The following is a 23801-nucleotide window of genomic DNA, read 5'->3' on the forward strand; positions in this document are numbered from 1 at the left end:
TTGGTTGGAGCAGAACTTAAAATTCAAAACAAAGAAAAGGAATGATTACTATAGATTTGGTTTAACTGTGAGTGGTGTAGGGATGAAACTAAATGACTTCCAAAAGAATCTTCAGTGTCAGTAAGGTAGAAGGAATTTGCTAAACCTGACAAAAATGTAAAAAGCCTCTGAAAATTCATGACTTTAAAATAACACGTCTTAATGTGTTAATGAAGATCACCTCAATACAATAAAATGGATTGTTTTCTGAGTTAATGTGTATTGTGCTGAGATGGAATGATCTCAGACAGAGCACAAGGAGAATATCAGCATGGACAGATTATCAAGGTCCCATTGAGGGGCATTTTCAACCAGGGATGCCCATCTCTAAGGGCGCCCATCTCCGAGGACGGCGCCGTGCAGGGGTGGGGCCAACTGTATTTTCGAACGAGATGGGCGTCCATCTTTCGTTTCGAGAATACGGTTGGGGGCGCCCAAATCTGAACATTTAGGTCAATGTTAGAGATGGGCGCCATCGGTTTTTGGCCATAATAGAAACCGATGGCGCCCATCTCAGTCTCAAAAATGAACCAATCCAAGGCATTTGGTCATGGGAGGGGCCAGGATTCGTAGTGCACTGGTCCCCCTCACATGCCAGGGCACCAACCGGGCACCCTAGGGGGCACTACAGTGGACTTCGCAAATTGATCCCGGGTGCATAGCTCCCTTACCTTGGGTGATGAGCCCTCCAAAGCCCCCCCCCCCCAATACCCACTCCCCACAACTATACACCACTACCATAGCCCTAAGGGGTGAAGGGGGGCACCTAGATGTGGGTACAGTGTGTTTCGGGTGGGTTTTGAAGGGCTCCCATTTTCCACCACAAGTGTAACAGGTGGTGGGGGGGATGGGCCTGGGTCTACCTGCCAGAAGTCCATTGCATCCACTAAAACTGCTCCAGGGACCTGTATACTGCTGCGATGGACCTGAGTATGACATTTGAGGCTGGCATAGAGGCTGGCAAAAAAAGCTTTTAAAGTGGTTTTTTTGAGGGTGGGAGGGGATTAGTGACCACTGGGGGAGTCAGGGGATGTGATCTCCGATTCCCTCTAGTGGTCATTTGGTCAGTTCGGGCACTTTTTTGGGACTTGGACCTGAAAAAAAGGGACCAAATAAAGCGGACCAAATTCTCGCCAGGGACGCCCTTCTCTTTTCCATTATGGGCCGAGGGCGCCCATCTCTTAAGCATGCCCCGGCACACCCCTGTCCCGCCTTCGCTACCCTTCCGACATGCCCCCTGGAACTTTGGCCGTCCCGGTGATGGAAAGCAGTTGGGGACGCCCAAAATCAGCTTTTGATTATACTGATTCTGGTGCCCCTGAGAGAAGGATGCCCATCTCCCGATTTGTGTCGGAAGATGGGCACCTTTCTCTTTCGAAAATGAGCTGGATTGTCTTATTTATAATAGATTAGTACATACATAAGTACATAAGTAGTGCCATACTGGGAAAGACCAAAGGTCCATCTAGCCCAGCATCCTGTCACCGACAGTGGCCAATCCAGGTCAAGGGCACCTGGCACGCTCCCCAAACGTAAAAACATTCCAGACAAGTTATACCTAAAAATGCAGAATTTTTCCAAGTCCATTTAATAGCGGTCTATGGACTTGTCCTTTAGGAATCTATCTAACCCCTTTTTAAACTCCGTCAAGCTAACCGCCCGTACCACGTTCTCCGGCAACGAATTCCAGAGTCTAATTACACGTTGGGTGAAGAAACATTTTCTCCGATTCGTTTTAAATTTACCACACTGTAGCTTCAACTCATGCCCTCTAGTCCTAGTATTTTTGGATAGCGTGAACAGTCGCTTCACATCCACCCGATCCATTCCACTCATTATTTTATACACTTCTATCATATCTCCCCTCAGCCGTCTCTTCTCCAAGCTGAAAAGCCCTAGCCTTCTCAGCCTCTCTTCATAGGAAAGTCGTCCCATCCCCACTATCATTTTCGTCGCCCTTCGCTGTACCTTTTCCAATTCTACTATATCTTTTTTGAGATACGGAGACCAGTACTGAACACAATACTCCAGGTGCGGTCGCACCATGGAGCGATACAACGGCATTATAACATCCGCACACCTGGACTCCATACCCTTCTTAATAACACCCAACATTCTATTCGCTTTCCTAGCCGCAGCAGCACACTGAGCAGAAGGTTTCAGCGTATCATCGACGACGACACCCAGATCCCTTTCTTGATCCGTAACTCCTAACGCGGAACCTTGCAAGACGTAGCTATAATTCGGGTTCCTCTTACCCACATGCATCACTTTGCACTTGTCAACATTGAACTTCATCTGCCACTTGCACGCCCATTCTCCCAGTCTCGCAAGGTCCTCCTGTAATCGTTCACATTCCTCCTGCGACTTGACGACCCTGAATAATTTTGTGTCATCGGCGAATTTAATTACCTCACTAGTTATTCCCATCTCTAGGTCATTTATAAATACATTAAAAAGCAACGGACCCAGCACAGACCCCTGCGGGACCCCACTAACTACCCTCCTCCACTGAGAATACTGGCCACGCAATCCTACTCTCTGCTTCCTATCTTTCAACCAGTTCTTAATCCATAATAATACCCTACCTCCGATTCCATGACTCTGCAATTTCTTCAGGAGTCTTTCGTGCGGCACTTTGTCAAACGCCTTCTGAAAATCCAGATATACAATATCAACCGGCTCCCCATTGTCCACATGTTTGCTTACCCCCTCAAAAAAATGCATTAGATTGGTGAGGCAAGACTTCCCTTCACTAAATCCGTGCTGACTTTGTCTCATCAGTCCATGTTTTTGTATATGCTCTGCAATTTTATTCTTAATAATAGCCTCCACCATCTTGCCCGGCACCGACGTCAGACTCACCGGTCTATAATTTCCCGGATCTCCTCTGGAACCCTTCTTAAAAATCGGAGTAACATTGGCTACCCTCCAGTCTTCCGGTACTACACTCGATTTTAGGGACAGATTGCATATTTCTAACAGTAGCTCCGCAAGTTCATTTTTAGTTCTATTAATACTCTGGGATGAATACCATCAGGTCCCGGTGATTTACTACTCTTCAGCTGGCTGAACTGACCCATTACATCCTCCAAGGTTACAGAGAATTTGTTTAGTTTCTCCGACTCCCCCGCTTCAAATATTCTTTCCGGCACCGGTGTCCCCCCCAAATCCTCCTCGGTGAAGACCGAAGCAAAGAATTCATTTAATTTCTCCGCTACGGCTTTGTCCTCCTTGATCGCCCCTTCTTCAGTCTATCTCCAGCATTTATGTATGAGTAGGAGACAGGGCTATAAGCAGCAGGTCCCAGTCTGCACTTGTGAAGAGCTATAGCCAAACCACAGGAAAGTAGGAGCTAAACTAATAGAACATGATTCTGTCTGTTCTTAGTCTTAGGATGGGTTTGAGAGGTATGTAGAAGTTCTACATTGCTTTCTGTGCAGCTTTAGAATATGCAGTATTTTTTGTACAAGATTGTTCCTTGCACCAAATTGCTTTGCAGAAGGTTGTTAATTGAATTTTAAATTTATGTTTGCATTATATCCAATTTAAACCTTCTGCATCACAGCTCTCTTGAAATTAGCAAGGTACAAACACACAAGTCATCACAAGGTTTTCAAAGGATTTGCCTTCGGATTCCTGAAAATGAATTCTGTAATCTGGTGCTGTAAGCAGCATATGAAAGAAGTACAGCATTCTAGCCTGTCTGTTAGTTAGTGTCCCTTATATCTCTTTCTAGGTGCCCAGTATCTGCAAGAAATTCAGAAGGAGTTGGTCTAATGGCTGTTGTAAATATTACCACCCAGCCTAAGCCAGGTAACGAAAAACAAACAAACAAAAAAAAACAATATTTTCCGATGATACCATGCCTTCAAACAGTAATGGGAGTTTTCATTGTCAGAGCACTCTACAGATCCCATCTTGTGGCTCTCACAGCAAAATTATCTTTACAGAAGCGAGCTCAGAACAATGGAAGAGATGATGTGTGTGGAAGCCTTCTGGATCAAAGAGTGCATCACTGGTACAAAGCAATTTCTTCTTTTTCTAACTTTTGCTGTAAGATGTATGCAATGAGAGAAAAGATTCAACATTTATTTTTAAGAGGGCAAAAAACAATCTCTCTGTCTGGAAAACAAAAGGCCTTACTCATTGCCCCTATCCCTCTCCCCCCCCCCCCCCCCCCCAAAAAAAAAAAAAAAAGTAATTTACTTTTCCTGCTGCCAGACTAGGCATCTGCTTGATTTGTTTTGTATGTTTTAGAAAGTCTATATTGACATCCTCTACAAATAAAAAGTCACTGGGAGTAGGATGGTATAAATTACATATTGCTCTATGTGGCAATGTACATATACATCACATTCACGAAGGCTTTGGGAGATTACTTTTCTCATTATGTTTTGTAGTACCATTCCCAGAAAGCAAGCTGGTTTTTGCTTATGCACAAAGCAAAAGTAATACATAGAGATTGTTGCAGCAAGATACAAAATCCCATTTGTTTTGCTCTTTTGGGATCTTGCCAGGTGCTTGTGACCTGATTTGGCCACTGTTGGAAACAGGATACTGGGCTTGATGGACCTTCAGTCTGTCTCAGTATGGCAATGTTTATGTTCTTAATACCAAAAGAGTCTTCTGCTATTAGAATGTACAGCCAAGTCAACATATGATAGGGTGTTGCTGACCACCTCTTCATACGTCAAGATAAAGGAGACCATAGGGCTCACTTTCAAAGCACTCAGACCTACAAATTTCCATAGGTTACTATGAGGATCATTTTCAAAGTACTTAGACTTACAAAGTTACATTGTAACCTATGGAACTTTCAGTGGCATAGGTACATGAGGCCAAGGGGGCCTGGGCCCCCATAGATTTGGCCCTGGACCCCCCTGCTGATGACTCTCTTGACCCCCCTCCTGCTGCCAACCCTCTCCTGACATCGCTGTGGGCTACCTTTGCTGGCGGGGGACCCCAACCCCCACCAGCTGAGGTCCTCTTCTTCTGGCGCAAGGCTTCATTCTGTTTGTGAGTCTGACGTCCTGCATGTTGTACGTGCAGGACGTCAGACTCACAAAAACAGAACGAAGCCTTGCAGATCAGCCAGCAGGATGTCAGACTCACAAACAGAGCGAAGCCTTGCGCCAGAAGAAGAGGACCTCGGCTCTGCTCCTGGTTCCTGCTCCAGCCAAGGTCTGTTCCTGGTTTCTGTCAGAGTCAAGCCTTGTTCCTGGTTATTGCCTAGCCTAGTACTCTGCCTAGTGTAGTGTCTAGTCTGACTCACCTGCCGCATTCAATTTTCCAGCTGCTGTCCGAGGGCTCGTCTTCCTTGAGTTCATGACAATATAACATAACATTACATGACATTTTCTCATTCATGTAAAATAAATCTAATAATATAAATGGTGGGGCCATTTTCTGAAGATGTGGTAGGGTACTGCATGGCAAAACAGCACTGCCGCTGGGCACGCCTAAGCACCCTGCAGTAGTAGTATTTTTTAGTATGAGGGGTGGGGAGTAGGCATTCCCGGCGGTAATTGGGCAGCACGGGAGCCAATTACCACACAAGTAGCACGCGAGCCCTTACCGCCTACTAAATAGGAGGCAGTAAGGGCTCAAGCTGTAATGGCCACACACTAATTTGGAAATTAGTGCATGGCCATTAATGGAAACAATTGAAATTTGGCCATTTTAGAGCTGCTCTAGAAAGTGGCCAGAGCACGTGGGAAACCCACACACAAACTACTGCTGGCCAATTTTTAGCATGGCTTAGTAAAAGGACCCTGTAGATTTTTTAAATTCATATTAAATTTTAAAAGTTAATTGTGTGCGTGTGTATCTGTGTGTATTGTGAGGGGATATAAAGAAATATACAAGTTTGAAGATTCACCTGTGTTATTTAATATTTTTGCATGAACCCTGAGCGGGTAAGACACATTTACAGGGGAAGAATGACAGGCAGCTATAATAGGAAACTAGGATAAAAAGTAAAACATAACATGACAAACTATAATATACAAATAAATCTGTGACTATATATAATGCTGATTTGAAACTTCCCTCTCTAATTCCATACCTATAGCTCTGCATTGCTTGACTTTCTGAAATTACCAAGCTTTAACAGAGCTGGAAGTAAGCAGTTACATAATGAGGTTTCCTAATTGATCATATAGATAGATAGATAGATAGATAGATAGATAGATAGATAGATAGATAGATAGATAGATAGATAGATAGATATAATTTTTCCTAGCACTTTTATTCATAGATTTTGTGTTTCTTATTTCCTGGGTAGGGGAAGGGGGATTGTATACTTCAGTGCATTAATCTAAGGGTTTGATATTCAGCTCAGTATTCTGAATGTGTTCCGCTCTCTTTCTTGACTGAGGTATGACAGCTGACCTTCGGGAAGGATTGCTCTATATTGCAGAAGGATCACGCATTTGGGTTTTCTCACCTGTTAGCGTTACATTGCCAATTCTCATCCATCATGGTGACACTGCTGTCAAGGATCTGGCTTTTGAGGTTCAATTATTAAATCATTAAGTCTTTGTAAAACAATGCACCAAATGGTCTTTATCTGTTAAATAAGATTGTATTTGAGTAACAACAAATTTGCTGAAAAAAAGGTACAGTGAAGTATCTTTATGAATGTAAGGTTCTATTTTCTTTTCCCTGCATTCATTGCTTGGATAAGCTATTAAACTTCTTTGTTACATACTCTATTCCATATGCCCCTTTTTCAATGTAATAATTTCTTTTGTTATTGCCATAGATCCATCAGTATTCTTGGCTAGTTCTTCTAAAAGGCCATGATAAACTCTCAGCCTTCTAAAATTGTACTGGATCTGTTTAATGGGTGAGTTTGTGGCTGAAAGAATGCTAAAGTGCAGTTCTTAACCTGTCACTGAACAATGATGATATTAGGTATTGACCTCTGACCTTCTCATCTCCATGTTTGTTACACTCCTACCTTGCTGCTCCTGGTGGCGGCCATATTGAGAGGTTCATCTGAGGGGTGGCCATCTTGAGAGGCTCATTAATATCAGTTCCTGAAGGTCAGCCATCTTGAGAAGAGCATCTGCATCGGTTCCTGAGGGGCAGCCATCTTGAGAGGCATATTCCTATGGTTGTGCCCAATGAGGTTCCTCACCTGTCAGCTGTGGCAGGGATCTCCTGATGAGAGGACTATTTAAGAACAGAACACTGTCATCAGTTTGCTTCAGCTTCTACTTTGGTGGAGTTCATGGAGTTTTGCGGATTTGATCATTGCCTGAAGCCTGACCACTTCTTTGTTTGCTGCTTTTGACCATTGCCTGAATCCTGACCACTTCTTTGTTTGCTGCCTTGACCATTGCCTGAATTCTGACTACTTCTTTGTTTGCTGCCTGCCTTGACCATTGCCTGAATCCTGACCACTTCTTTGTTTGCTGCCTGCCTTGACCATTGCCTGAATCTTGACTACTTCTTTGCTGCCTGCCTTGACCATTGCCTGACTCCAGACCACCTCTTTGTTTGCTGCATGCCTCTACTATTGCCTGTCATCTGACCACTCCCGGTTGGAGTTCGGAAGTCCTTTTGGCCCCTGGTCCTGGGGCCTCAACCCCCTGGGGAAAGGGGTCGCTCCAGGGGATTGTCCGGCCGTCCTGCAGAGCTCTGGTCCGAGCTTGTCTCATCTGTGCTTCGCTGGGCATAGGGACTCACAGCATAACCATGTTCTTGCTCAGTTTTCTATTTATTGGGTCACCTCATGGCATCTATCATGTGGATCTACCTCAAGAGGATACTTTGGAGACTGAGCTGAATATTACAGAGTTAGTTGTGAGGGCAAGATCAGTGCTTATTTTCTTTGTGGTCTTTATAATGAAATGACTGTTTTATGTTACGGAGACTTCTGTGTTCTGCCTTTCTGGATAGCTCAGGCCTGCGTTTGGATGACAAATTGAAGAAGGTTCCTGCCACCGTTCACAGTGCTGCATATGCAGGAGGGGTTCTGTCCCTGAGCACAGGACAGCATGTTTATTTTGAGGAAAAATATAGTGGAGGCTCCACCTTCATTAAACTCTCTCTTCTTCCCTGCAAATGGATACTGGGGAGTTTTAGTAATCTCTTTCTGTGGGACTCCAGTCAGCCTTTACCTGTACCGCTCCTGCAACCTACTGAGCTTCAGGTCCTACTAGGAGCCAGTTCAGCACTTGTCACATGGAAAAAGCCACTGCTTAGATTTGGCTTAGGTTAGTACTCCATTAATCTATCACTGCCCATCACAGGGGAAGCTAAAGACTTAGGAGGCCAGTTTTGGAAGGCTTTTCTACCTATAAAGCTTGATTTAGAAGTGTCAAAAGGACTTTTCTAAAATTGTATGGCTATATACATATGCATAAGTACAAATGCTGACAGTAAAGACTGTATGTATACACTTATCCATTCATAGGTGTACCTGGGATGGAGTTCGGATACGTGCATGTTATTCGTACAGTATGTGCATACAGAGTAAGCACTTATATAGAGTATGTGGATACATTTATGGCTGGCTTGCAACAGGTGCAAGTTTGTTCATTTGTATTTGCATGCGGTGCTTATTTTAAAGGCACACTATTCACTGTTGTTGGATACCCTATAATAAAATTTCCTCTCTTTCTGTGGGTTGTTTTCATAGAATTTAGAGTGACTTGTCTTGCCACAGTGAACCTCAACATTCCTTTTCACCATCTCCTGTTGTGTGAAGAATTCATTGAAAAATCTTCCTTTAGCTAAGGAAGAAATTTTGCTGGTACATTTCTATACTCTAATGAAAGAAACCAGGAAGATAAAGCTAGATCCTCGGTTATATATTGCACAAGGAACAGGTCCCAAGCTTAAAGCTGATCAACTACATAAGAATGGTTTTTGCCCTGAAACAGAACAGTTGTGATTATTAAAGAAACATAGAAATGTAGAAAAATGTAAAAATGTAGGCAGATAAAGACCATATGGCCTTTCCAGCCTGCCTATCCATGCCATCTACTCTCCCTATCTCTTCCTTAGAGATCCTATGTACTCGTCCCAAGCTCTCATGAATTTAGATACTGTTTTCATCTCCACCACTTCCACCGGGAGGCTGTGCCACAAATTCACCATTCTTTCTGTGAAGAAGTATTTCCCTCAGGTTACTTATGAGTCTATCCTCTCTCACCTTCATCCTATGCCCCCTCTTTCCAGAACTTTCTTCCAATTGAAAGAGACTTGCCTCCTGTGCATTTATGCTGCATAGGTATTTAAATATCTCTAACATATCTCCTATCTCCCACCTTTCTTCCATGATCGGTGCTGGGACCGATTCTGTTCAATATATTTGTGAGTGACATTGCCCAAGGGTTAGAAGGTAAAGTTTGCCTATTTGCGGATGATACTAAGATCTGTAACAGAGTGGACACCCGGGAGGGAGTGGAAAACATGAAAAAGGATCTGAGGAAGCTAGAAGAATGGTCTAAGGTTTGGCAATTAAAATTCAATGCGAAGAAATGCAAAGTGATGCACTTAGGGAATAGAAATCCTCGGGAGATGTATGTGTTAGGCGGGGAGAATCTGATAGGTACGGATGGGGAGAGGGATCTTGGGGTGATAGTATCTGAGGATCTGAAGGCGACGAAACAATGTGACAAGGCGGTGGCTGTAGCTAGAAGGTTGTTAGGCTGTATAGAGAGAGGTGTGACCAGCAGAAGAAAGAAGGTGTTGATGCCCCTGTATAAGTCGTTGGTGAGGCCCCACCTAGAGTATTGTGTTCAGTTTTGGAGGCCGTACCTTGCGAAGGATGTAAAAAGAATTGAAGAGGTGCAAAGAAAAGCTACGAGAATGGTAAGGGATTTGCGTTACAAGACGTATGAAGAGAGACTTGATGACCTGAACATGTATACACTGGAAGAAAGGAGAAACAGGGGTGATATGATACAGACGTTCAAATATTTGAAAAGTATTAATCCACAAACGAACCTTTTCGGAGGTGCGAAGGCGGTAGAACGAGAGGACATGAAATGAGATTGAAGGGGGGCAGATTCAAGAAAAATGTCAGGAAGTATTTTTTCATGGAGAGAGTAGTGGATGCTTGGAATGCCCTCCCGCGGGAGGTGGTGGAAATGAAAACGGTAACGGAATTCAAACACGCGTGGGATAAACATAAAGAAATCCTGTTCAGAAGGAATGGATCCTAAGGAGCTTAGCCGAGATTGGGTGGCAGAGCCGGTGGTGGGAGGCGGGGATAGTGCTGGGTAGACTTATACGGTCTGTGCCCTGAAGAGGACAGGTACAAATCAAAGTAAGGTATACACAAAAAGTAGCACATATGAGTTTATCTTGTTGGGCAGACTGGATGGACCATGCAGGTCTTTTTCTGCTGTCATTTACTATGTTACTATATTGAGATCTTTAAGTCTGTTCCCATATGCTTTATGATAAATACCCAGCCCCTCCAAATGACACACTGATTACGATTTAGAACAAATTAGTACTCTAACTGATTAAACTGATACTTTCTCTGTGTACATCCATAAGCTGCATAAGCCAGCATGTTTGAACATGTAATTGAGATCAAATAAAAACAACATGGATGCAACAGCTGATCGGTTGAAAATAAATCTGTTGGCTGCCTGCTATGTGAATATTCCATCGCTGTTTCATTATTGTTACCAAGTATTACATATTATGGGCATTTGCTTTAAACTTTGATTTTTTTAATTTGTTTATCCAGACCTTACATGTACATGGTATTGCTTGTTAAACACAAAGGCAAAACCTAAGTGTGTTTAAACAATTTGGAATAAACTGTGTTGTTCTGTAGAAGTTGTTGTTTACTTTTGCAATGTGTGTATGGATGCCTGTTCTGGTGTGTGCATGTGTTAATGTTTGATTAACTGTCTATACTTATGGCTATGATTTCTGAACATGCGGAATCATTAAAGGATAAACTTTTAAATGCCCAGATGGGTATATTTGGTAATCTCATCTTTGTTAAATGTTTCAGACATGTTCATTGACTTGCTTCCCTGATGTTACTGAATTATATTATTCTGTCTCACTATATTTTCAAATGTAAACCACATTGAACCTGAGGTTGCTTGAGATAATATGGGATATAAATGTCAATTTTTGTAAAAAAAAAAAATCCTTTATCCTCCACCTTTTAAGGCACTACCTATCCACCTGGATGGTGATGGCACAAAGAAAGCAAGTTTGGTCCAATGAAGACTAACTCAAAATAATCTGTTCCTTAGCTGGGCTTTAGTATTATAATATTGAAAATGTGACCATACCATGCCTGTGTGGTTACATTCCATTAATAAGTTAAATGATTAACTGGCTTTCTTGAAAGGATTATATAACCATTGGATGCATGACTGGAAACAAAAACACACACTTATATATGCAATATCATAATTCCTCATGCACAGCCACAAAACAATCTTTTAGAGTGGATAGTGTTCACAATGAGCTCCTTTTGTTATTGACCAGATAGAAGAGATACGATTTTTCAGTTTTGGCACAGTATAAGTCATCACAAGAACAAAATATAAGAAAACCAATGGGCTGCATTAAAGGCTTATAGCCCATTTAGATATGTTTCAACAAATGAGATATCTGAATGAACCCAAATACTTATTTTATTATTTTGACTTATAAAACCACTTGTCCTTGAAACATGCTCAAAACAGAGTAATCCATTTGTGTATCTAAAATTTGAACTTCTACAAAACAGATGAGGTGAAGATAAGATTCCATGTGCCACAATGAAAGGAGAGCTTATTTTTACTTCAATTTAATTTCAGTATATTCCATCTTTATAACACCAGGCTTCCCAAGACAGATTACAACAACAATTAACATGAATTAATCAGGAAATAGGATATCCTCACTGAGATCTGGCCATTGATTATTGTATTCTATAGAACAGTGTAGAAAAATGAGCACAAAATACAAGTTTATTACTGCTGTTTCTACCACCTATAATAATTTTTTAAGCTGTTTTAGGGATATTCAATTTTATTTCATGATATTTATATCTAAATATGAGAAGCTTTCAAATAAATAAAAAAGCTGTCAAATAAAAAAATAAATAAAATAAAATCCCTTATTCTCCACTTTTTAAGGCACTTCCTATCCAACTGGAACAGCTTTAGACTATTTACATATGGACCATGCATAGGCAGTCCGTTATTTTTTAATAAGTGTTTGCCATTGTTTTGGGTAAACTAAAATGACAGCAAGCTCCGCCTTACTGGCTTCAGACCCATAATGGGCTGGATAGGCTCGTGTCATCTCCTGTTCTCAATCTAACCTCCTTGGGCTGAAGCAGTCATGCAGGGAAGCCCAAGCTTGAGGGGATGATCTTGTGGGCAGGCTGGGAATTGACCAAAACATTCCAATAGGAGTATGGTATGAGTATGTTTCTGAAAGAAAGGAAGAGACATGACTCAGAAGGTACAGCAGTGAGGAGGCAGTTAGCTAAGCAGCAGGAGAGAGACAGCCACTCCAAGGGAAAACAGAGCATTACCCTACCTCTGAGTTATAGACACAGTTTGTTTTCCCCTGAGTAATGATGTCTGAATAAGATATGAGTTTTGGGATTGCAAGAAATGATGATGTCTGAAGAAGATATGGGTTTTGGGATTGCAAGAAGTAAAGGAGAACTGAGGTTTTTTTTTCTGTGAATAAAAGTTTTTAAAAAACTCTTAGCTGTGGGAAAGTGGGAGGGTTCTTTTTATCTATTAAAATAGGGCTGAGACCATTCTCCCTCTATCTTCTCCAGCCCTGGAAGATAGAGACCTGTGAAAGGGGCCAAAGCAGTGCTGTGTTGAAAAGAAGCACTGGAGCATGGAGCCACATGCTGGTCGTTAAGGTGAAAACCATTATGTAGAAGCCTGAGAGCTGTGAGCTTCGTTGGGAGAAACGTATGTAATGCTGCTGAAAATAATACCGGCTGTGATATTTAAAGCAGTTAGTGAAAGTTAAAGGAAAAGTTGCTGGTAAAAAGTGCATGGAATAGAGGCTGCTGTAGAGTCAGACTGCTTGATAAGGAAGCTAGGACTCCTGTGCAGGTGTTGTGAGATAAGAGAAAGAGAGAGACTAAGGGCCTCTTTTATCAACTTATGCCAGCGGTTCCCTCATGGCAATGCCAACGGAACCCATTCAAAGTGAATGGGCTTTGTTGGCATTATCACCCCGGGAGCTATTAGCGCAGTTTGATAAAAGAGGCGCTTAGTCTCTTCCTATGTTTGCAGAGTTGAACAAGGGCTGTTTGAATTCCAGATAGTTATATACATCAATGTTATGAGAAGACATGCCAGAGAGAACTGTGTCAAGTTTAATTCAGTTTTAATCTGGATTATAGACTATACCCAAGATGATCTGAAAATATAGTGAAGCCAGCTGGCACAGATAGTTCCAGGAAGTGGACTGGGGCCAGGTACATTTTGGGGCTTGCCTGAAGTACAAGTGGCAAAGTGTAAAGAGAGTGTTGGTTGTTCTCTTGTAAATAAAACTAAAGACTGTTGTAGAGATCTGTCCTGAGAAGCTGTCCTGCCGTAGCAATAAGCCAGACCTGTTCCAGAAGGGAACTCCACCCATTCACCGTCCACCATCCACTAGGCCAAGCAAAGCAAGACCCACACATGCAAACTGACTAGCAGGGTGTGACAATTGAAACTGATTTTTTTTATGCATGAAAGTTTTAAAGGTATGTTAATAAACCAAATGTGCGTTATTGAATACAGATTGCTATACTTCAGTATTCTAGGATGAACCCCATCATGATAAAAAGGCTTTGTTTTACTTTCAATTGTACCAGCATGCTGAAGACTACCTCTTTATTGTGATGTTTACTGGCCTCATTGCCTTTCTTTTCTCTTTGTTTCTTCTGGTAATTTTGCTTGTCTAGGTCCTCTGTGGGTGCTTATATTTCCTGAATTCAATTCCTTTTGCTCTCATTTTTTCTCCTACTTCCTTACCGAGCCGTATTGTTCTTTAACTTCTCTTCCTCATTCTAACAATCCTGACAAACTGATATATTGGTACTTCAGTGTTTCTTTCTTTGCTGTCCATAGTTCCTCTAATTCTGAGATCCCTTACTCTTGTTAAGGCTTCCTCAAAGTCAGTTCTTTTAAAATCTAGGACCTTTGTTCCAGTATAGCTTGGTTATGATCCAGTATTTATATTGAACCATGTGGTATGATGACCTCTTGAACCTTAACTGTTTTGATACTATTACCATTTGTCAGGACCAAGTCTAGTGTTCTCTCACCGCAAGTCAGTTCCTTAGCCAATTGCCTGAGAAAGGCTTCTTACAAAGATTCAATTATTTTTCTACTTTTACTGGATCCTACAGCTGACCTTTACATGCTATGCTTTGGATCAAGGGTGGACTGACAGTGATCTGGGCCCTCGGGCAATAAGGTTCATGGGCACTTCTCCATCTAAGCTGAGTGGGAGTCTTCCACCTATAGTCCTGCCAATGGGGGTGCTGTTTCACTTATCACATCTTTAATAGTAAGAGGCAGGCAAGCTCTGCAGGACTCCAGGGAACCTGCCTGTACCTAGCGATTGAAAACACAATATTAAAGCAGCATCCCCCACTCTCAGCAATGCAGTTGGAGGACTCCTGGTCAGCTTAGAGGCAACAGTGGTCTTAGGCCCCTAATCACCTATTTAAAAATTGATTAAATTAGATGGAAGAGGAGATTGGGCCCACTACTGCCGTGGGTCTTTGGGCACTGCCCTATTGTTCCAGTGGTCAGTCTTCCCCTGCTTCAGATGATATTTATCCTCTCTATAGTTACCTCTTCCCCTTGTGATGGTAGCCTATACATTATGGGGTCGATATTCAAAGTGATTTAACTGGACAGGAGAGGTTCCTACATAGTTAAATCACTTGTGTGGGGCTATCCCTTATACAGATGCATTTAACCATTAACCGTTAAAGCCATAACCGCCAATTTTGTGAACAGTCCAGGGCGGAGTTGGCATTTATGCAGTTAATTGCAGATATTCAGCACCCAAGTGCCTAAGTTAACTGGACAAATCGGACTGCATAAAACTCAGTCCTATCTTTGTCCTGTTCACTTTGGCAATTAAGGGGCCCTTTTATTAACGGGAGTAGGGCTACCACCGTGTTGGTGCATGGCAAATTGGGCCTACCACCAGGCGGTAGTCCTTGCCTCTGCCGTGCACCAACTGTGGCACTAGGAAATGCATTTTTATTTTCAAACACTGGGGACTTACCCGGCAGTAATCGGGCACCGCCAGGGTAACGTGGGAGTCCTTACCACCTCCTAAATGGGAGGTGGTAAGGGCTCCACCAAGAAATGGCCGTGGTTGAAGTTTCTGATAATGATAACTTATCACCTTGAGCTATTACCATATGTTATAATTCTAATTTATATTGTGGAGAAAAAGACCTCAATAGATCAAAAATTTCTAAGTGCCAGCTTTGTTTAGACTCCGTTACCACTGATCAAAAAACCCCACGTTTTTATTGATTTTATACATGTTTTATATTTTCTAATGATTATGGCATTCTGAGGCTCATCATAAGATATATACTTTTATAACTCTTTGGTTAAATCTCCGCCCATAGTGTCAGCATCTCAGAGTCAGTGGACACCCTTTTGAAAGAATTTAGGCATAACAAAAAGCTGTAATTCGCTTAGCCCCCTGAGGAAGCTCACTAGCAGAGTGAAACAGAGAGCCCCATTGGGCAGAGATTTAAGCTAAGTGTTAGAAAAGTATGGGCAGAGATTTAAGCTAAGTGTTAGAAAAGTATAAATCTTATGATGTGCCTCAGATTGCCATAATCATTAGAAAATATCAAAAAATGTATAAAATCAATAAAAACGTGGAGTTTTTTGACCAATGATAATAACGGAGTCTAAACAAAGCTGGCACTTAGAAATTTTTGATCTGCTGCCAAGTGTACACTACTGAGGTCTTTTTCTCCACAATATAAATTAGAATTATATCATATGGTAACAGCTCATGGTGATAAGTTATCATTATTGGAAATTTCAGCTTGCTAAGTGGGTCTTTATACTAATTTCGCTGAAAATTTGTCTAGTGAATACTGTATCATTTTCTGCAGGGCCATTTCTCTTAAAAAATAAGCCTTTTACTCACTGCAGTAAAAGGAGGTTTTTGGCATGTGGCAAATCCACACACCGATGCTACCGCAGGGCTCCTTTTACCACAGCTTTGTCAAAGTGCTCAATATTGAACTTAACCAGATAAGGGATAGCTGCCTGCACAAAGCCAGATAGTCAGTGCCAGTGCCTGAAATGATCTGGCATTGAATATCCAGGCATAATGCCAGCAACAGCCAAAAAAACTGACTCCTGCTGGCTGAGTATTTATGTAACAGGGGGTTTAGGTTTAGGAAAAACATAAATTAAATGTTTACCTGGGGTCCATTTTGGGGGATCCGGGGTTATTTTTGGGGCCGGAGGGCGTCCGGGGCAGGGAAGAGTGAGGGGAGCGCTGCCGGAGGTGCTCCTGATGGAGTTCGGCCTCGTTTGGCCGGTAGCAGTGGCAGCAAGCTGGCGCTGCTTGGGGCCAGGCAGAGCTATGGCTCCGGGGACGAGTGAGTCCCTGGGGCCGAAGAGGAGAAATAGGGCCGTCTTCGGGGTCCTGCGGGTCGTCTTCGGCCAAGAAAAGGGCCGTTTTGTGGCTGGAGGCCAAAGAGTAGTGCTGCAAAGAGCCAGCGTTTTTTTTAAAGATGGCCGGCGATTCGGGGACGTCGGCGCGAGAGTGCATGAGGCGGCGCGCCTCATGCACACATCGCGAACGCGCGTTTTTGCGTTTAGGCCGAAGCCAGGGCCTAAATTTTGGGCCCGGCTTCGGAGCTTTTTTATTTTGCCTCCGGTTTTGCGAGAAGACGTCGAGGACCGGAACCGAAGGCAGGGGTCGTGTGAGGGGAAAATCCTGGTCAAGGTAAGGGGTCTTTTGACCCGAAATTTTAATGTATTTATTTTTAAAATGTGTAAATTCGGTTTTTTATTTTTTAAAAATGAGGGATTTGTTTAATTTAAATTCTGTTTTTGGTTTTGGGGTTAGGGAATTTTTTAGGATTTTTGTAGTACTTTAGATTTTTAATTTTTGTTTTTTAAATAGGAGTTTTTGACAGGAGTGGGTTTTATAGGGTTAGGAAAGGGTTAATTTTTTTAATTCGACAGGGTAGGTCCAGGAGGGGAGTTGGAAATTTTTGGGATAGTTTTTAATTGGATTTGGGAATTTTAGAGGGGTCTGGGATAGTTTGTTTGAAGGCGGACGTGAGAATTTGGGATTTTTAAAATTGGAAAACAGGGATGGATAGGGAATGGGGAGTTTAATTTTTGGGTCAAGTTTGAAGTGATTTGAGAAAATTTTAAGGTGATTTTAGTTAATTAGTATGATTTTCTATTAAAGTCTATGGGGTTTTATTTTTTAAAATGGAGCTGTAGCAGCGCTGGCCAACATTCCGCAGGTCAGCTCAGCCAGCTTGGAATGTTTAAAAGGGATAGTGATTGGCTGAGCTGGTCTCGGAATGGCAAGCCAGCACTGGTCTCCCTGGAAACGGTGGTTGAGGCAGTTGGTCAGAAGGTGTTGGTCAGTCAAGGAGAGAGGTGTGTGGTGTGTGAGGGGAGAGAGTGGAAGGTGTTTGAAGGGTAAAAGTGGAGGAAATTTGAGAAATTTTGAAGGAAAAAATAATTAGAGAATAGTGTATTATTGAGGGGGTTATAGTGGTTTAGTGGGGAAGTTTGGTTAAAATTTATTAAGTTTAGGAAATAGGATTAATAGTAACTGGGTTTGTAAGGGGTGCGGGGTGTGAGTTATATAAGGGGGTGTTTGGGAATATAGTAGGGGTGTAATAGTTAAGGAATTTTTGGAATTTAAAATAGTTTTTTTTAGGAGTTAAGTGTTAAATTACTGAAGTGGTTAGAAAACAATATAGAAGTATGAATGGAATGTAAAGTGATATAAAGTATTGTGAAAGAGTAGTGAAAGTGTCTAAGACCGGCCAACACTATTACATTAGTATTAGTTAGGGAAAGAAAAAATAGTTAGAAAAGGAGAAAACTTAAGAGAAAGGGACAAACTGAAGTTATTTTAATTTTAAGAGACAGAGGGCCACAGTGTAAAATTCTCCTAGAAGCAGAATTTCTGCCGTTACCCAGAGCAGACAGGGTTTTCTCTCCATTTACTTTGGTTTTGAGGGGAGGTTTAGGAGGAAGACCAGCTGTGCATTTAAGAAAATCTACAAGGGCCCCGGCGCAAGAAAGATTTCACCGACACGCTTGGAACCAAAGGAATTGAGACCCCGACAGCTAAGTGACTTAGATACTGGGACTGAGTATCAAGGGGAAAGTGGGTGCTACTTACCTTAAAGGGGAAAAAGGGGAAAAGAGAGAAGAGAAAAAAATCCAAATCAAATACTTACCTGTTCCTGAAGGGGGGGGGGGGGGGGGGGGAAGAAAAGGAGACGTTTCCTGCAAAACATAAAGGGGAACACAAAGTATCAAATTCCGGAGAAACATCTTTTGGGAGAGTACAAAGAATTGTTAACAGGGGAAAGATTTAGTGAAAACAAAAACATTATACTTATCTGCTGTCTGTTCTGATTCTGTGGTAAGAATACCTGAAAAGAGAAAAGAAGCAAGTTTATATTTCCTTTTAGAAGAAACAGGTTATTCATTGTACATAAATTGTGGGATCATTGTATAATTTTGTAAGTTGTCTTTAATTTACTTTGAGATTGAATTTAAAGAATTTAAAATAAATAAAAATTTATTGCATTGAAAAGAACCCTGTGGCTGATTGAGTTGTGTGGGAGCCCAATAGGGAGAATCCTAAATTTAGTTTCATTTTCCTCTTCCAATCTTAGAGAGTGGAAGACGAGGATAGTGATTCTAACACATTTCCGGTAACTTATAGTGTGCTAGTATCCAGGCCCGATTACAAACACCTGATTTTGGGGTGAGCACACAGTTACAGCTGAGGTGCCGGAAGTGCCGGTTAGATTTACCCCTATATTTATATAGATATTTGTCCCCTTATCCATCTCATTACACATGGTGATATAACAAACTAGGGCTCCTTTTACCAAGCTGTGGTAAAAGGGATCTTGCACTTGCAACGGGGGCCATTTTTGCCAATGCGCAGCGGCCCTTTTTATTGCAGCGGGTAGAAAAGGCTAAAAATAGCCATAGCCATGCAGTAAGATTGCTTTTACCTCGTGGCCATGCATGGGGGAGCACTTATCGCCCCCCCCCCTATTGAGATGACGGTAACAGCTCCCACACTAACCTGGCAGTAACTGGGTAGCGCATGACATGCTAAAAAATACAGGCCAATTTTCCCTAGCTTGGGAAATGGCACTGACTGGGGCCAGAACTACTACCAGCACCCACGTTGGGCCGGCGGTAGCTCCAGATTAGCATGTGGTAAGTCCATGTTGGGCTTACCTCCGCTTTGTTAAAGGGCTCCTAAAACAATAAGAATAAAATATTTGAGGTGAGGTGGTGTGTGCATTCATCCTTTCTCATAATGCAAAACAGAGCTATTAACAAGAAAACAGAGATATATTTAAAAAAGAAGCTGGATAATTTTCAATTGGAAACCATAACTGTGAGTTGCTGTGAGTTAACAAAACCGAGTTCCACCAGAAATGAATGTTTAAAAAAATATTCCCAAATCATTTTCAGAGGAAGAGAGAACAGAATATCCAATAACATTTGTTGGCATGGAAGAATAGGATTAGACAATGGACCGGATTTTAAAATGCCAATTCTTATAAGTAATTTGTTTTGTAGACCTCAATAAGTCAATTGAATCCCCAAACCTCCAACTAAAATGTGGATTGACGTTTGGATAGTAGAGGACCAGGTGTGAAAAAGCACCTTTAACCTTCTCAGATGACCAATAAATCCAAAAAGGGAAAGTCATGCATCATATACAGTATTTTCAATGGGGTAGAGAAGTGGAGGGGCATAATCGAACGCAAACGCCTATCTCCATGGGCGTTTATCTCCGAGAACGGGTCCGTGAAGGGGCGGGCGGACGTTTTTGAGCTGGGCGTTTGTTTTTTTTAGCGATAATGGAAACTAAAAACGCCCAGCTCAAAAACGTCCTAATCCGAGCCATTTGGTCGTGGGAGGGGCCACGATTCGTAGTACACTTGCCCCCCTGTTGGACATGCGCAGGACTCTGCTACAGTATCTGCGAGTTACTAACTCTTTCAGGACCTCTGATCATCTGTTTGTTTTGCTATCAGGTCCTCACAGAGGGTCTCCAGCGTCTAAAGCCACTATTGCCCGCTGGCTTAAAGAATCTATCTTTTCAGCTTATTTGCTTGCCGGCCGGCCTCCGCCTGATGCCGCACCTTTTCGAAGGTTATGGTGGTAGTAGCTGCCTTTCTAAGGTGAGAGGGTATTCGGGTTCACCCGTACCTGGACGACTGGCTCATTCGAGCAAACTCTGCTGCAGAGAGTCAGCATGTAACAGCCAGAGTGGTCTCGGTACTTTAATCTCTGGGCTGGGTCATCAATTTGGCCAAACGTCACCTGACCCCCTCGCAGTCTCTAGAGTATTTGGGGGCCAGGTTCGACACAGCCTCGGGGTATGTGTACCTACCCGAGCAAAGGCGGTGCAAGCTTCAGAATCAGGTCCATCTGCTCCTGAGGATGCCCCGCCCGCGAGCTTGGGACATTGTCCAGCTGCTTGGATCGATGACGGCCACCATGGAACTGGTGCCCTGGGCGAGAGCGCACCTGAGACCTCTACAGTATGCTCTACCCCAAAGATGGTCTCCAGTATCTCAGGATTACCAATGCAGACTCTCTTGGCTCCCTGCGGCCCGACTCAGCATGGAGTGGTGACTCTCAGACAGCATGCTGCGGCGAGGAATGCCACTGGCACTCCCCGATTGGTGCCTAGTGGTGACAGATGCCAGTCTGAAAGGCTGGGGTGCACATTGCAAGGGGAAGCATGCCCAGGGTCTATGGACACCCGAGGAGTCGGAGTGGTCCATCAACCACCTAGAGTTGAAAGCGGTGTTTCAGGCGCTTCTGGCCTTTCAAGTGACCCTGGAAGGATTGGCTGTCAGAGTGATGTCGGACAACACGACAGCAGTGGCCTACATAAATCGACAAGGCGGCACTCAGTGCAGAGCTCTAGCCACGCAGGCCGAACAAATTTGCCACTGGGCCGAGCTGCATCTACAGTTTCTGTCGGCAGCTCTCATTGCAGGTCAGAGCAACGTGCAAGCCGATTATCTAAGCAGGCATCAGATCGATCCAGCGGAGTGGGAACTTGCAGACAAAGTGTTCCTGCAGATATGTGCCAAGTGGGGCAAGCCCGTGATGGATCTAATGGCGACAAGCTCCAATGCCAAAGTCCCATGCTTCTTCAGCAGACAGAGAGATCCTCGCGCGGCGGGGTTGGATGCCTTGGCTCAACCCTGGCCTCCGGGCCTACTGTATGTGTTCCCTCCGTGGCCCTTGATAGGGCGAGTGCTCCTGCGGATTCGGCTGCATCCAGGATGAGTTTATTCCCTCCGGGAGGATGAGTTTATTCCCTCCAGTTATGTCTCAGTGGAGGATGAGTTTATGCCCTCCGGGAGGATGTTTCATTCCCTCCATTCTGAGTTAATGCCTTTTGTTGTAGGGCCATCGTTCGCTGTGAGGAAAGCTTATGTTATTCCCATTGCGGTTTGCCATACTGCTTTGGAAGCTTCAAATACTGAAGAGAGGCAGTGGAGCAAGCTGGTATGAGGCACTGAAAAAAGTGTGCTCTCTATCTCCCTCTGCTGGTTGATGGACACAACCCTCTCTGGAAGCACACCAGACTTCAAACTGGCCCCAAATCTAGTTACGCTAATAGAGAAACATCAGTTGGCTGATACTGGCTAATGATAAGGCTTGCTTAGACACTAGAAGCGTGCCCATTTGGCAGTTGATAAATTGCAGTTGATATCCAATGTCCACATTTTTCTCTTTCGATTATAAGCTGGTTAGTGTCTCATAAATTTATGTAAGTTAGAAGCTGTATGACCATTGAGATAATTGGTTCTACTTGGCTATATAGCAGTGGTGAACCTTTGCTTTGCATTAAAAAATGCCTGAACTGGAGCCATTTAAAAAAAATTGAGAAGGAGGGAGATGAAATCTGTGGGCTACAGCTTGAAATGATAAGAACTTATTACTTTCCAAGAAGTGATTTACCATCCAAATTCCTTTACTCTGCCTAAAAGACCAGTTAATCATAATGTTATTAATTTTAAATTGAGGGTTGTACCATAGTGCAGCTTGCTTAGTAGGCTTCCGAGATACCTACAAAATTGAATTTAGGTCAATTAGGCATTTATGGGTTTCTCTCAGAATCAGGATTTCTTTTAGTGCTAAAAGTAGATGCATCCCAATAATAGGAATGTGCTTTCATTTGAAATTACTTTCGCCTGCTATCCTTAATACTGTACCCTATTGCTTAGTAATACACATGGTTTATCATATGGCATAATATTGCACAATGGTGTATATTATTGAGCAATAGGATGCACTGCCTGAGCAATAGTGCACACTATTGATGACATTGTTCCTGAAATGAAACAAAGGTAGGCTTGTTTTTCTGAAGTAGGATGCGACAGCCGTAAGGCATAGCTATTCTGCATGCTGTTTTAGATTCTATAAGGTCCAAGTCCATAGTCCAAAAAAATAATGACTAAACTTGAAGAAGACATCCAAGGGGTCTTTTACGAAGAGGCGGTAAGCCCAATGCAGGTTTACCGCTCACTAATCCGGAACTACTGCCGGGCTACCGCAGCAGCCTGGTGGTAATTCCCACCCCTAGCGCACGCCACTTTTGATGCTTCCGGTAGTAATCTGGCAGTGCTGCCAAGTTAGCGCCGGAGCCCTTTCCACCATCTCAATGGGTGGCAGTAAGTGCTCCTCTCCAAAATGGCTGTGCGGCAAGTGGTTCACTTGTCGCACAGCCATTTGTTAAAAAAAAAAAAAAAACACCGCTGTGGTAAAAAGGGGCCTCAGGGCACGTCAAAAACACACGCTGATGCCAACACAGGCCCCCTTTTACTGCAGTTTGGTAAAAGGACCCCCCAGAGATTAAAAGAAAGTCAGATAAAGTTGTTACTTTTTTGAACTGTGCATTAGTCTAGACAAGGCCTTTAATATACCTATATATTTTTTTTCTTTCTTTGATGTCCCTATCTTTGGACCTATCCCTCCTCCTTTTGTGGGCTGAGAAAGGATATCTAACATTCTTTAAAATTGTCTTGATTTATCATTTTTCCTGTTAATTTCCTTTGATAGCTTGTGCCTGCTGCTTGTCAAAAAGCACTGCCACGGGACATGCTGAGGAATCCCACAGTAGTGTGCCGATCAGTGGGCGCTAATTTTTCACTAATAATTACTTTTTATTTTTTAGCATGGTAGGCGTGTCTAGTGTTAATTGTGTAAACAGGGGTACATTGCTGTGCACTGCCCTATTAGCGCAGGTGTAGCGTCAGAGCCCTTACTGCCTAGTACATAGTTGGCAGTAATGGCCACATGCTAATTGGGAAATTAAAAAAATGCAGCCATTTTACTGCCTCACTCAAAGTGACCGCCACGCATAGAAAACCCACGCACTACAAACAGCGCCGACCACTTTTGAGCGTGGCTTAGTAAAAGGGCCTCTTAATGTTGGAGAACTTAGCGCCTCCTAAATAGAAGGAATAAGTGCTCCTGTGTTAACTTTTTGCAGGTACCTTGCAGCAAAATCAA

The 23801-nt window shown here is 42.9% G+C and overlaps 1 pseudogene; it reads left to right on the forward strand.

The window, feature by feature from the left end:
* Nucleotides 1–23801, forward strand: part of LOC115471343 — a 149969-nt pseudogene that overhangs the window by 6292 nt on the left and 119876 nt on the right.

The sequence above is a fragment of the Microcaecilia unicolor genome, chromosome 5, assembly GCF_901765095.1.
Source record: "Microcaecilia unicolor chromosome 5, aMicUni1.1, whole genome shotgun sequence".
NCBI classification, from domain to species: domain Eukaryota; kingdom Metazoa; phylum Chordata; class Amphibia; order Gymnophiona; family Siphonopidae; genus Microcaecilia; species Microcaecilia unicolor.